This window comes from Vicia villosa, linkage group LG3 (genome assembly GCF_029867415.1).
Source record: "Vicia villosa cultivar HV-30 ecotype Madison, WI linkage group LG3, Vvil1.0, whole genome shotgun sequence".
Taxonomy (NCBI): Eukaryota; Viridiplantae; Streptophyta; class Magnoliopsida; order Fabales; family Fabaceae; genus Vicia; species Vicia villosa.
Window position 1 is genome coordinate 61,171,615 of NC_081182.1, and position 12,518 is coordinate 61,184,132.

A 12,518-nucleotide genomic window follows, 5' to 3' on the forward strand; every position below is an offset into this window, starting at 1 on the left:
GATGATAAATACATTAGTAATTAATGAAAATAACTTAGTCAAAATATCATACTTATAATGTTAGTCTATATTAGGGGTGTTCAAAAATATGGTTAATTGAATTGTATACTGAAACTGAACTGAATTGCACCATAAAAAAATTGAACCATTTAAATGGTTAATGAACTGCACCGTTTAATTTAAACAATTCAGATTCAGTTTAAAACCGGTTCAAAACCAGTTTTCCTTTATAAACTAGTTTAATTATATAAATTAATTTTTTATAAAATTCTAAAAATAAAAAATCATGCTTTTTCCAAAAAAAAATTTAAAAATTTAAAATAAATAAGTAGAAAAATAAAAATAAAAATTTCTGAAAATATTTTTTTTAAATTAAAAAAAGTTCAAAACAAAATAAATTTTTTTTAAAAGAAAGTCTGAAAGTAAAAAAAAAATTCTTCTCTATAAATTTTTATGAAGGTGTGCATACTGTTTTATAAATTTTGTAAAGAACAAAGTCCTGACTGTTTTACAAAAACATTTTTTAATTAAATTAGTGCATACTGTTTAGTACCAGTAATAATAATTATAACCAAAAGAAAAAACATTGATAATTTTATTTTTTGAATTACAACTCAAACAAAATAATATTCAATTTTTTTACTGAAACAACTTTATAGAATTTCTTTAACAAAGTTTTGTCAAAAAAATATACAAAGAATTTATTTTTTTTCATTATAAAATTGTTTTTGTCAAAAAACATTTTGATGGTTAAAATACACTACAAATAAAGATATTACATGTTCATAATGTTCATAAAATACACAACAAAATTTATTAAAATGAAATAGGTAGGAAAAAGATTGATCACTAAAAAATAAAATAAAATAAAATTGTTTCATTAAAAAATTTGATTACTAAAAAAAATAGTAATCGATTTGATTCATAATGTTAATTTCAATTACTACTGGTACTAAAGAATATGTATAAATTTACTTACAGATTTGTTTTTGTAAAAAAAGAAAAATATGATTAGTATGGAATATAGCAACGTCAAAGGACTTTGGTGCCGTTAAAATGCTAAACAGTTATACAAATTAATTGACTGAATAGAGAGAATCTTAGTTTTAGGTATGAAAATATAATTTTAAATGAAATTAATCATAATTAAGAGAGAAGATGTTTTATTGTTAAATTATAAAGGTGCACCATGCTAATGCACACTTTCATACAAATTAATGAGTGTTATATATATATATATATATATATATATATATATATATATATATATATATATATATATATATAAGATTTTTGTAAAAATAAAATTTCAAAATAAACTAATTTTAAAACAATTTCTAGTATAAAACTGGTTTATAATTATAAACTGGTTTTAAACTAGTTTATATATACATATTGGTTTAAACCAATTTATAACTGAATTGAAACTGATTTAACAATTAACTGAATTGTTATTAACGTGGTTATTAAAAACTGAACTGAACCATTTATGTGATTCAGTTCAGTGCAGTTCATGAACCATGAACACCCCTAGTCTATATACAGAAAATTTAAACGACATGAATCTAAAACGGAGGGGATATATGGTATGAATGTGACACGGCACATGTATTCTATTGTATAGTATCATAATAATAATGGAGAATTTCACACTTGATACAAAACCATGTGAGTCACCACTGAAAGGATGCTTTCATATCGTATATTATATTGTAAATTTGTAGCACAGAATGGTGACATATGGCTTGTCACATTTATTATTAGAAAGAAAATTTGGTAGTGAAAGTTTTGTTAGACATTAGTCCTAGGTATATGAAAATATTATGATATTAGATAATTTTTTTTTTTCATAAGCAAATATTAGATAATTGTTAAGACGATTGTGACATTAAATAATTGAATAAGTGATAATCATCGGAAAAAAATATATTAATTTTAGAGACGCAGATCAACACTACTCAATCATCTTGTTCTTTTTAATTGAAAAACTCAATCATCATAGTTACTTATTTCTTTTTAAGTAAAATATTATAAAAAAAAACTAAAAATATTTTTGAACTCGTAAAAACTGTATAATTTCTTCGCACAAAAAAATCACTTTCAAATTAAAGTTTTTATGTCCTATACCGCGTATTATTAAACAAGAATATAAATTCTTCCAATTTTTTCTCTATTTATTTTTATTTTTGTTCAGTAGTAATTAATATATTCTATATCTATCTATATTTTATAATTTATATCATTATTTTTTTCTTGCTTATCACTCATTAGATTTGGAGAAAGATGGAAGCTGAAGTAAAAAAATTAGGAAATGATCCACTCGATAAATACAAAGGTCATAAAATCACTTGACATCTCTACACTAAAACATGAATTCTCTCAAGAATGTTTTAATTCCTCAAATCCTATCAACCTACTATAAAAGGTAAAAGAAAAATATCACTTAAGACAATTATTGATTTAAGCAATGATACACCCCTTTCTTCCTAAAAAGTTAGGTCGATTCAAAGTTTATAATTCACTCTTACGAAAAAGACATTTAACAACGGTTGGAAAAGATATATAATCACGCAAGAAAAATTTTATTTTGTATCTCTACTATAACCTTTGTACTCCTACAATTTTTTTAAAATGGCAATTTTACCCTCCAAAGTTTTTAACCATTTTACTTTTTACTATTCATCCAAAAAGTTAAAAAAATATGAAAACTGCACTCCTACACACGTCAATTTCGGAACACTTTATGCAAGTCTCCTGGTATGTGTCATACCCCAAATTTGTCCTACCCTTTAATTTCTAACTGGCTTTAGCTTCACATGTCATCTGCATATCTCCATTAGGCCATTAACATGACTTTTTATTCATTCATCAAATAAAACATCCAAAAAAAAAAGGCATGGGATCAAGGATTTGGAAGCGTAAGGTTTCGTAATGAGATTGATGCGTACACAACTGATAAGATGTGGTATTTCTGGTTCTACAAGCAGTAAGGTGTATGCTTCGAGCTTTATCTTCATCAAAGGATTCCCCGAGGCATCAGGTTAGAGTCGTTTATTGAGGAAGCATTTTGTGAAGGCGTGATATTTGACTTGAAGATTCATTACAATCAAGGCACCATAAGTCTTTCAAATTGTTGGGTTGCTTGAAGTGCAAGTTACTTGTGTTTTAGGTATTAAAGTTGGAGTTTTTCTTAAGAATGCAAGTTGGATTTCATTGAAAGTTGATAAGATATTCATTCAAGCGATTATTTGATGTTGTGAATTCAAAATGCCAAAGATTCGTTGATGGCGTCCAAGTTTTAAATGCACTTTAGTTCATATCATCAAGAATTACTGAAAGAATTATTCATGGGGATTGATCAGAATAAAGTTAGAGCCCATCACAAGAGGTTATTCATGTCAAAATCCACATTTCCATTCAAAAGCCCATGTCTCCATTCAATACAAAAAAATATTCATTACAAATATTACGAAAAGTCCATTCCAAATACATGTCCCTGCCATTACACCAAAGACATATCCCACCATTCCACTCCTATCACAGTACCATTACATACTACAAAAAATAAATCATTACATCATAAAGTTTAGTTTTCTCTAAAGCTTCATCACGACTCCGATCTTTCAAGCTTTGCTCCGCCAGTTTCCATGATTTCTATCTTGCAGTCTCTTTCTCGAGTCTTCAAACCATAACCATGCTCCCGAATCATGCCAATTCCATAAACCTGCAGAGTCGAATCACATCAGTTCAAAACCATTCAGTCACAACCACAAATACATAAGCATTTGTTCACCATCAAAATACAATGAAAAATAAACTTAGCATACACTCAAAATAAATGCACATGCCTACATCAAAGTCAAACAGTCACCTTACCATACCATACAAATCACTCACCCTGCAAAGACAAAAGAAAAACAAGGTCAGCTCTTCAAACCAACACCAAATCGGACTCAGCACTGTACCATTACGGCAACCGATAAAAAAGAAATTTATACACATTGAGCTCAACTAGCAGCAGGATAAAACTAATCAAAAATTCCCATACAAATTGTGTTTCGGTTCAGCAATAAACAAGAGAAATACAGCCGCATACACACACTACCATTTCCAACCAAACCAAATTCACATCAAACCAAAAGAAAAAGAAAACAGTCCCTGCATTCAAATAATCTCAAACCAGCCCCTACCAGAATCCAGCACAAATTCAAACACTCACAGACTTGCAGCATGAGGCAAACTCTACCTCCATACATTCACTAATGAATTACAAAAGTTCTAAATCCAAGAATCCTGCAAATACAGTCCAGAAAATTCAGAACATTCAATATTGCTAAGTTAGCATCCCCTTGCTTCAATCTCAATCTATTTCCAGTTTACTAACTCACCATTCACATACATACATTACATACCCAATTCAAACTAACTTCTAACATCCTAACAGAATTTTGTAACCACCTATAACTACCCGTAACCAACTTTAACCAACTCAACAGAAATAAAAAAAAACAGTTATAACATCCAGCTCATCCTAACAACCAAAAACAGAATTCTAACTAACTTCAACCAGCTAGTAACAGAAAAACAGATTCATAACAGAAAAATCAGGAGAAGATAACTAACCATGAAGCTCAGATTCTCAGGCCTCTATCTCTCTATATAACAGAACTTCACCATCACTTTCACTTCACCATTTTTTCATCAATCTTCTCCTACCTTCAATCCTCTTCTCTTCGATTCACACTTCACACCATCTTCAAGCTTCTTCAAGCACATGCTTCCTCTTCCACAACCTCAACATCAACCTTCATCTCTGAACGCTTCAATTTCATCATCTTCAAAATCTCCTTTCGACCTCAATTCTGCAGCATTGAGTTAACAATCATCTTCATCAATACGAACTCTGCAAAACACCAACAACAACACGCATCAATCATCATCATCATCGCAACCTTCACACAGCTTCCAAACAACACTGCAACAATTCGATTCAACAGCAACAACATAATTTCACCATCAACACAGAGACGAAAGAAACGGAGAGAATCTTGAATCGAGAATCATACCTGAACTCTGTGCGAGGAAAGAGTTACGGTGCTATCGTTGATCTCACGGTCTTCGGAGGTGCACCGGACGCTCCCCGGTCGGCAAGCTTTTCTCACTGCTACAATTCTTATCTGCATATTTGTTCGTGTTCTCCGCGATAAACTCAGAGGCGAGAGCTTGACTCGGAACTGCGAGAGGTTGAATCAGAGGAAGACGTCGATGCGTTTTTTTGAGAAAGGGGGACGAGGTAGCTTTTGTGCTGGCGTCGGAGGTGGTGGCGCACGGAGAAAAGAGTCTCGCCGGAGATGATGCTACCGCCGTTCACGGTCGAGGAAGGGAGATCGGAGAACGGGGGAAGAGGTTGAGGCTGAGACAGAGTAGGGTGAGGGCGGAGGCGAAGAGGTTGCTTCACGGTGGCGGATGTGCTATCGTCGTCGTGGGAAGAGTATCGCCGCCGCAAGTCCGTTTGAGCAAGGGAGGAGAGCGTGGAGGATCCTAATAGCCACAAGGTAATCCAACCCTAATTCCTCTTGCTATTTCATTTTTTATTTCTTTTTTTATTTTTATTTTTTTTATTCAATGCTGAAAATGATAAAAAACAAGTCTGAATGAAAACTGTGATGAATCAAACAATAGCCATGGGCCTTGGCGCCAACTGCTATACACACCCCCCTTTAGGCCCATCTTCCTTTTTGGCCAGAAACGCTGCAACAATAACAAAACTCTGTGGGCCTGTACGAATCACTACACACACCCCCACTGAGGCCCATGGCGCCATCTTTGGCCAACAAAAGCTTTCAAAAAAAATAGAAAAAACGCCCTTGGGCCTGGTTCTGAGCGGGCCTGCGCCCCTTTCACTATCTGCCCCATAAAATCAACACGCACCCCCTGTTTGCTCCTTTTTACTTTAGATTTTAATTAGTTTGTTGTTATTTCTTTTAGTAATAAAAATACTAGTTTAGGCTTAGTAGCAAATAGTAGTTAGTTTAGTTTAATTTTGACATAATTGATAAAATTTCCCACATAAATATCTCATAAAAATAGTAGTTTGTTTAGGATTAAAATCGAAATTTTGGTAGTTCTTTGCTTCACTAAAAATACACAAATAATAATAGTTTTTTAGTTTAATTTTGTGCTAATGCTTGAATCGTTTTGTACTATTTCCGTTTTCGTTTTATATAATCGTTGTGTGATTTCGTTACTTGTTTTTGGCCTTATTTTAGGCCTACTTTGACACCATCTTAATACTCCTTTTAGAATTTAGTCTCATGTTAACATTAGGATTTAGACTTGTATAGACAACTTAGACTAGAATTTAGGAATAGTTCCCTTCTCTTTCATTCTTTTCTTTTCAACTTTTAAAATACTTAATAAAAATCGATGAAGATCATACCGTTGCTATATTTCATGGTAGGAAGGAAATGATTGAGGCGTAGGCCTCGATGTATGTTCTTTCCTACTTAGCGGAGAAGAAATGGTTGAGGTGTGAGGCCTCGATGTATTTCTTAACCGTTATTTAGAGAAACGATTGTGGCGTAGGCCTCGATGTGCATTCTCTAAATATTCATTAAAAAAACTCTTTTTGTATCTCCTTTACTTAGCGGAGAAGAAATGATTGAGGTGTGAAGCCTCGATGTATTTCTTAACCGTTATTTAGAGAAACGATTGTGGCGTAGGCCTCGATGTGCGTTCTCTAAATATGCAAAACAAAACTTTTTTGGTATGATCTAAGTCACAAATTAAATCCCCTTAAAAAACACCAACCAAAACACATAAAAAATGCTTAATAAATGGTCAGATTTAAAACAAAGTAAGGAAGTGGTGCTAAGCCTTGTAGTAGGTTCTCGTCATCATGGAATTACCCTAAAAGACACAAACCAATCTCTTTTTTCTTTTCTTAAGGGCAAGTTATCTCCGCTCCATTGCATCCTAGGCGATCCCTTATGCAAGAGCGTGAGCGTTAACGCCGCCCAACTAAAAAACACAAAAACAAACAGAAAATCTTTAGCCGAGCTACGGTAACTCTGATTCCTGAAAAGGATACGTAGGCAGCGGGGTAGGGCCCGTGCGAGTACAATTCTTTATTTTCCCTACATTCTGCATTCATTTCGCATATAGACATAGACATTAGATACACCCTTTAGATAGAAACAAACATAGGTGGATACCATCGAGTACGATGGGCGTGAGGGGTGCTAATACCTTCCCCTTGCGTAACCGACTCCCGTACCTTGATTCTCTGGTCGCAAGACCCTGTTCCTTCCTTTGTCAGGTTTTCTGATATTCCTTTCCCTTATGGGATAAATATATTGGTGGCGACTCTGTTCATTTTTCGCGAGCGTGCGACAGCTGGCGACTCTGCTGGGGATGTTGCTAGACCTGTTGCTGGTCCATCCATAGCGAGTCGATCCTAGCCTGCGTTTGTTTGTTTATTTACTGGGTGTTTATTTGTTTTTATGTCTATACCTTGTATATATGTTTGCATGTTTAGTTTTCTGCTTGCATATCATGTTTATTTCTTTTTGCACATCATGCATATGGATTATATTCTGTGTTCCTTGGGGTCTTCTGTTCTGTTTTGCAGGTTGGGTGGGATGTTCTATGAGGTAAAAGGCCCAATACCCAGGCCATGAGTGATACCTTAGGAACTAGGAATAGAGTGGCCATGACGGACAGAAGACGTATGTCTGATTGATCCGATCATGTATCCACGGACAGAGCTTGGTTGAAAGAGGCAATATCGTATGATTACGCCTACTTTCAATCCTCTGTTGGCTTTTTTTGACCTACCCTGACCTAGATTCACCTGTGAGTGGGGAGGGATATACATGACAGGTACTGTTCGTGACTATTGGTCTTCCTGGTATTCAAAAAGGTGTCGGACCTTTGATTCTGTGATATTTGACCTGTATCAGTTATTCAGAAGTTTGTACAGTGGTTACTAAGATTATATGGACCGAGGATCCCATGCTTTTGCATTGCATAACATCATTGCTTTGTCCACTCCATTTATGAAAGATCCTAAAGTCTATTTCCAAAAAAAAAAAGAGAAAAGAAAAGAAAAGAAAAGAAAAGATATGTAAAAGAAAAGGAAATAGAAAAGCGAAAAAGAAAAGAAAAGATATTCTATACAAAAAAGGAAGCTTTAATTCCAAAAAAAAAAAAGGAGAATGAAAGTGTGTGAAAAGACTTTAGGATCTCTCATAAATGAAACATGCATTCATACTATCATGCATTTCATGGCTCTTTCAAAGACTTATGGGACCATTTCTATTCAGATTTCAAGATCAACAACAGATTTGACTTCTCACTGCCACAACTCCAAGATCAACTATGGAACAACTCCGTGAGGAAATGGATGAGATGAGGGAACAAATGGATCATCTTATGTTGGAGATGCAAGACTTGGTCCGTAATCAGGATGCGCTAAAAGAGGAAAATAGTCAGTTGAAGACTCAATTGAGCTTGGTCATGGAAGTTCTGAAGACGGTATTAAGGAAGGAAGGTGATGTTGTTCCTGTTGCTGCAACAGAAGTTGTTGATTCTTTCTCTCCAATAGGATCTCTTTTCACTCATGGGATGCCTCAGGGAGCTCTCCCTCAATTCCAAGTGCCATTGCCTCCACGTCAAAATGTTCATGCCCCTAGAATGAATCAAGGAGACCAAATGTGTGGGAAAAAGCCCAAGATACCTCAGAGGCTTATCAATCCGGTCCCGATGCCTTATGCTCAGTTACTTCCTCGCCTGCTAGAACTTCAGTTGATTGAGCTACGAGAGTCGGCTACGCCTGAAAAGCTTCCCCCCAACTTTGATGCCAACGCTCGATGCGAGTTCCATTCCGGGGCACCTGGCCATGATGTTGAGAATTGTAGGGCGATGAAACACAAAGTCCAAGATCTCATTGACTCCAAAGTAATATCATTCACTCAAAATGGCCTGCGCATAAAACGAAGAGTTCATGCATAAGTGAATGCCCGTATTCCAAAAAGTATCACAAAAAAAAGAATAAGCCCAAATGGGGTCAAGGCTCCTCAACTATGGCAATCATCATTTCACTTCTGTATTCTCATTTTCAGTATTTCCTATTTTGTAGAAGGCTACTTCCTTGTCTGAACTCGTTGGTATGGTAATAATGAAAGCACCACAAATTCTCGAACAACTTTGTCAGAATCTTCTTTCCAAGAGGTAATCAAGAATCTCCTGTAGAAGCACCTCTCATTCTCAAGGTTCTTGTGCTCAGTTGTATCCGTGGAGGTTGGTGTTTCAGTTGGTGTTTTGGTCTTTCCTTACAACAGACAACTTCTCTAAGTTTGATGACCACGCAAGGTTCCTCCATGTTTGATAGCAAATACTTCTTCAATGAATATGCTTGGGGCTCCCGCACGAGGGATAAGCAAGACGTACTCTTATCTTGAGCATTGCGCCATTTGCATTGCTCGAATCCCTAAAAGCATTTCAAATTCCTATGTGACTTCGTCAGAATCTTCTTCCGTGCGGTAATCGGGAGTGTTCTTCATAATGCTTCTCATCCTCAAGGTTCTACTTCATATCTCGGTTGCCTTTTCTCATGATTTCCCTCTCAGTGGCCCTTGCTTGTTAACAGAGAGAAAAATAATGTGAGAAACAAATTGATGTGATTCTATTGCCTTGTGCCCAGTTGCTTCCTCGTTTGTCAGAATTTCAATTGGTTTAAGATTCGTGTTTTGGGTCTTCTTCACCACAAGTAGCTCTCTTGAGTTTGATGACCATACCAGATTCTTTCCATTTATGAAGGCGAATACTTCTTCAACATCTATGCTTGGGGCTCCCGCACGAGGGATAAGCAAGACGTACTCTTATCTTGAGCATTGCATCACTCGCATTGCTCGAATCCCTAAAGCAAGGCAAAAGTTTACAACTCATGGGTGACTTTGTGGGAGTTCTCTTTTGAAGTAATCTGAAGTGTTTGGAAGGAACTGCAGAAAATATTCAAGCTCAACAAGTCCAGACGGAGTCAAGTCTCCTCAACAACGACACCCATTTAGTTTCTTACTGCATTCTCATTGTAATTTTTCATTTGTGTGTTTAAGCATCAATAGCATGTAAAAACTTGTTAATTTCTGAATGAAAATCATAATACATTGTCTATGTTTGTCTTGAAGAAATCCATTCGTTATACTCATAAAATGTTTTGGCATTACGATACCAACTTTACTAATTGCTTGCTTATGCAAAAAGCTGAGGGAGAATGATGAAAGATAAAAACGCAAAAATCTCTAATCATGTGTTTTTGAATAAAAAACCCTACTGAGGATGTACAGGCATTATTTCAAATTCCCAAACACCGGAGATATAAGGGAGATAGACCCTCGTTAACCCCTTTGAGCCTTGAAGAAGGAGTTTCTTTTCTAATCATAAAAAACCCTTATTTTAACCTTGGGGCAGGGTAGTGTTCATTTAACTTGATCGAGTGTTCAAAACTCACCAAAAGGTGCACATAAGGGTACAACAATGGTTATCCTTCAAAAGGTTGAGGGATTTCAAAACCGCAATGATTATCCTTATTCCATCAAGAGGTCAAAAGAGGACGACGCCACAATGGTTATCCCTCATCAATCAGAGAATGAGGCAGTCACAATATTTCAAACAAATCGAGAGCAACGCAATATCACACGACTTGTTCAAAAAAGGAGAATAAAAAAAAAAAAAAAAGAGCCCGCTAAGTCAATAACATGAAAATAAGTGACTTAGGCAAAAGTTAGGGCATCCCGCTGGACTCCAAAATAAAATTCAAGAGAATTTGTCCGGGCAAAAGTTAGGGAAAGCAGAAGCGAAAAATAAGGATTACAAAATAAAAATCCTTATCAAAAGAACAAAGTCGTGTGATCAGACACCAAAAATGCAAGATGAAGTGACTGCCATGTCCAAAAAACCTCATTGATTCCTCAACCATTCCAAATTCCTTGTGAGGAATGAACACTCATGTTGAGTTAATTGAACCTAGGAATGGAGAACATCACGAAGGGGGTGGGTACCAAATAATTTTGAGCCTAAAATCCTTTGTTTTCTGAAAACCATGAACCTGGCCAAGTTACAACCCTCAAAAGTCCTAATTGAAGTAGGTTTATTTTGAAAGCGCACTCCGATGAGATAGCGTTTAACTGACTCCCAATGAAGCGAGACTCATATCCATGTTGGTATCGTACTTTTGCTTTATCTTCCATACACAAAAATCGAGGTTGTGTCAACTAGTGATTCAGTCACAAGAGGTCGCAACCTCATTTCATAAAAAAGTTTCTTTAAACTTCAAGACTAACGTACACTTTGCATTAGAATTATCATTCCTAGAATTAACATTCTTTTGCATACAAACATCTGCTTAAACATCAAAGAAGTTTCAGGATGAGAATCAGTGAGCAACTTGATCATGTCAAAGCACAAGAGACTTGAGAACTCCGTGGAGTAAAAAGCTAATCGTTTCAGAGACTGATTATCAAGGGGCAAGTTATCCAAAGAACCCCGTTGGGCATGAACAGTTAATGCTTTCCTTGATTACCTTGAAGGGAAGAGTTTGAAGACTCCGTTGAGCGTGGTAAAGTTGTTTCCATGTTTGTTTGACTTCGAAACAAAGAAAGCTTGAGGATTCTAGTAAGACGTACCTAATCAGGGGCAATTGAATCGAGGTTTGACCTCTCAAATGTGCAATCTAGGGCAATCACGTCAATAAATATCTTCAAGCTTCCTCCAATCTGGGGCAATCAAGTCGAGGAATCTCTCATGAGTTCAACCAATCTGGGGCAGTTACGTCGAGATTCGACAAATCTCTCCAAAGATCCATTGGGGCAAATTCCTCCATAAGTCACGAAGCTTGGGGCACAAACTTTTGAGTTATCTTGTCTCTCCCCAACCATAGGAGTTTATTTCTCCTGGAAACTTGGTCTCTCCCCAAGCACGAAGTTTATTCCTCCCGAGAGTTCGTTCCATTTCTCAAGCATAGGAGTTTATTTCTCCTAGGAGTCGTCCTACTTCCCTAACCAAGGCTCCTTATCTGGATTTCTCATCCCCAACATGGTGAATCAAAGGAATCTCCTTAAGCCGGAAATCCTCCAAGCAGTGGCACATGGTGAGAAGTCAGAAATCATTCTTCAAGTCAAGGAAAAATGCATCTTACAAATCAAAAGTCCAATATCTATTGGTACCTCCACATGGTCCTTAACATTAAGGGGATTCTCCCTGGTGTTTCCCTCACTAATGCCTTTATTTGGCACTCTGCATATAGCGTTCACTGCATATAACATCGCATTCTCAAAAGCGTAGCATATCCATCAAAATGGATCATTACGCCATAGGAAAATTCAAACATGCATACAAAGCATAAGCCAGATAATACAAATCCGCACCCAGTCAAGACAATAATACATCCCCACACAAAAGGTTGTCCTTACAAATTCTGGTGGATATCTGCTACTACATTTCAAATCTCTTCCAACCAC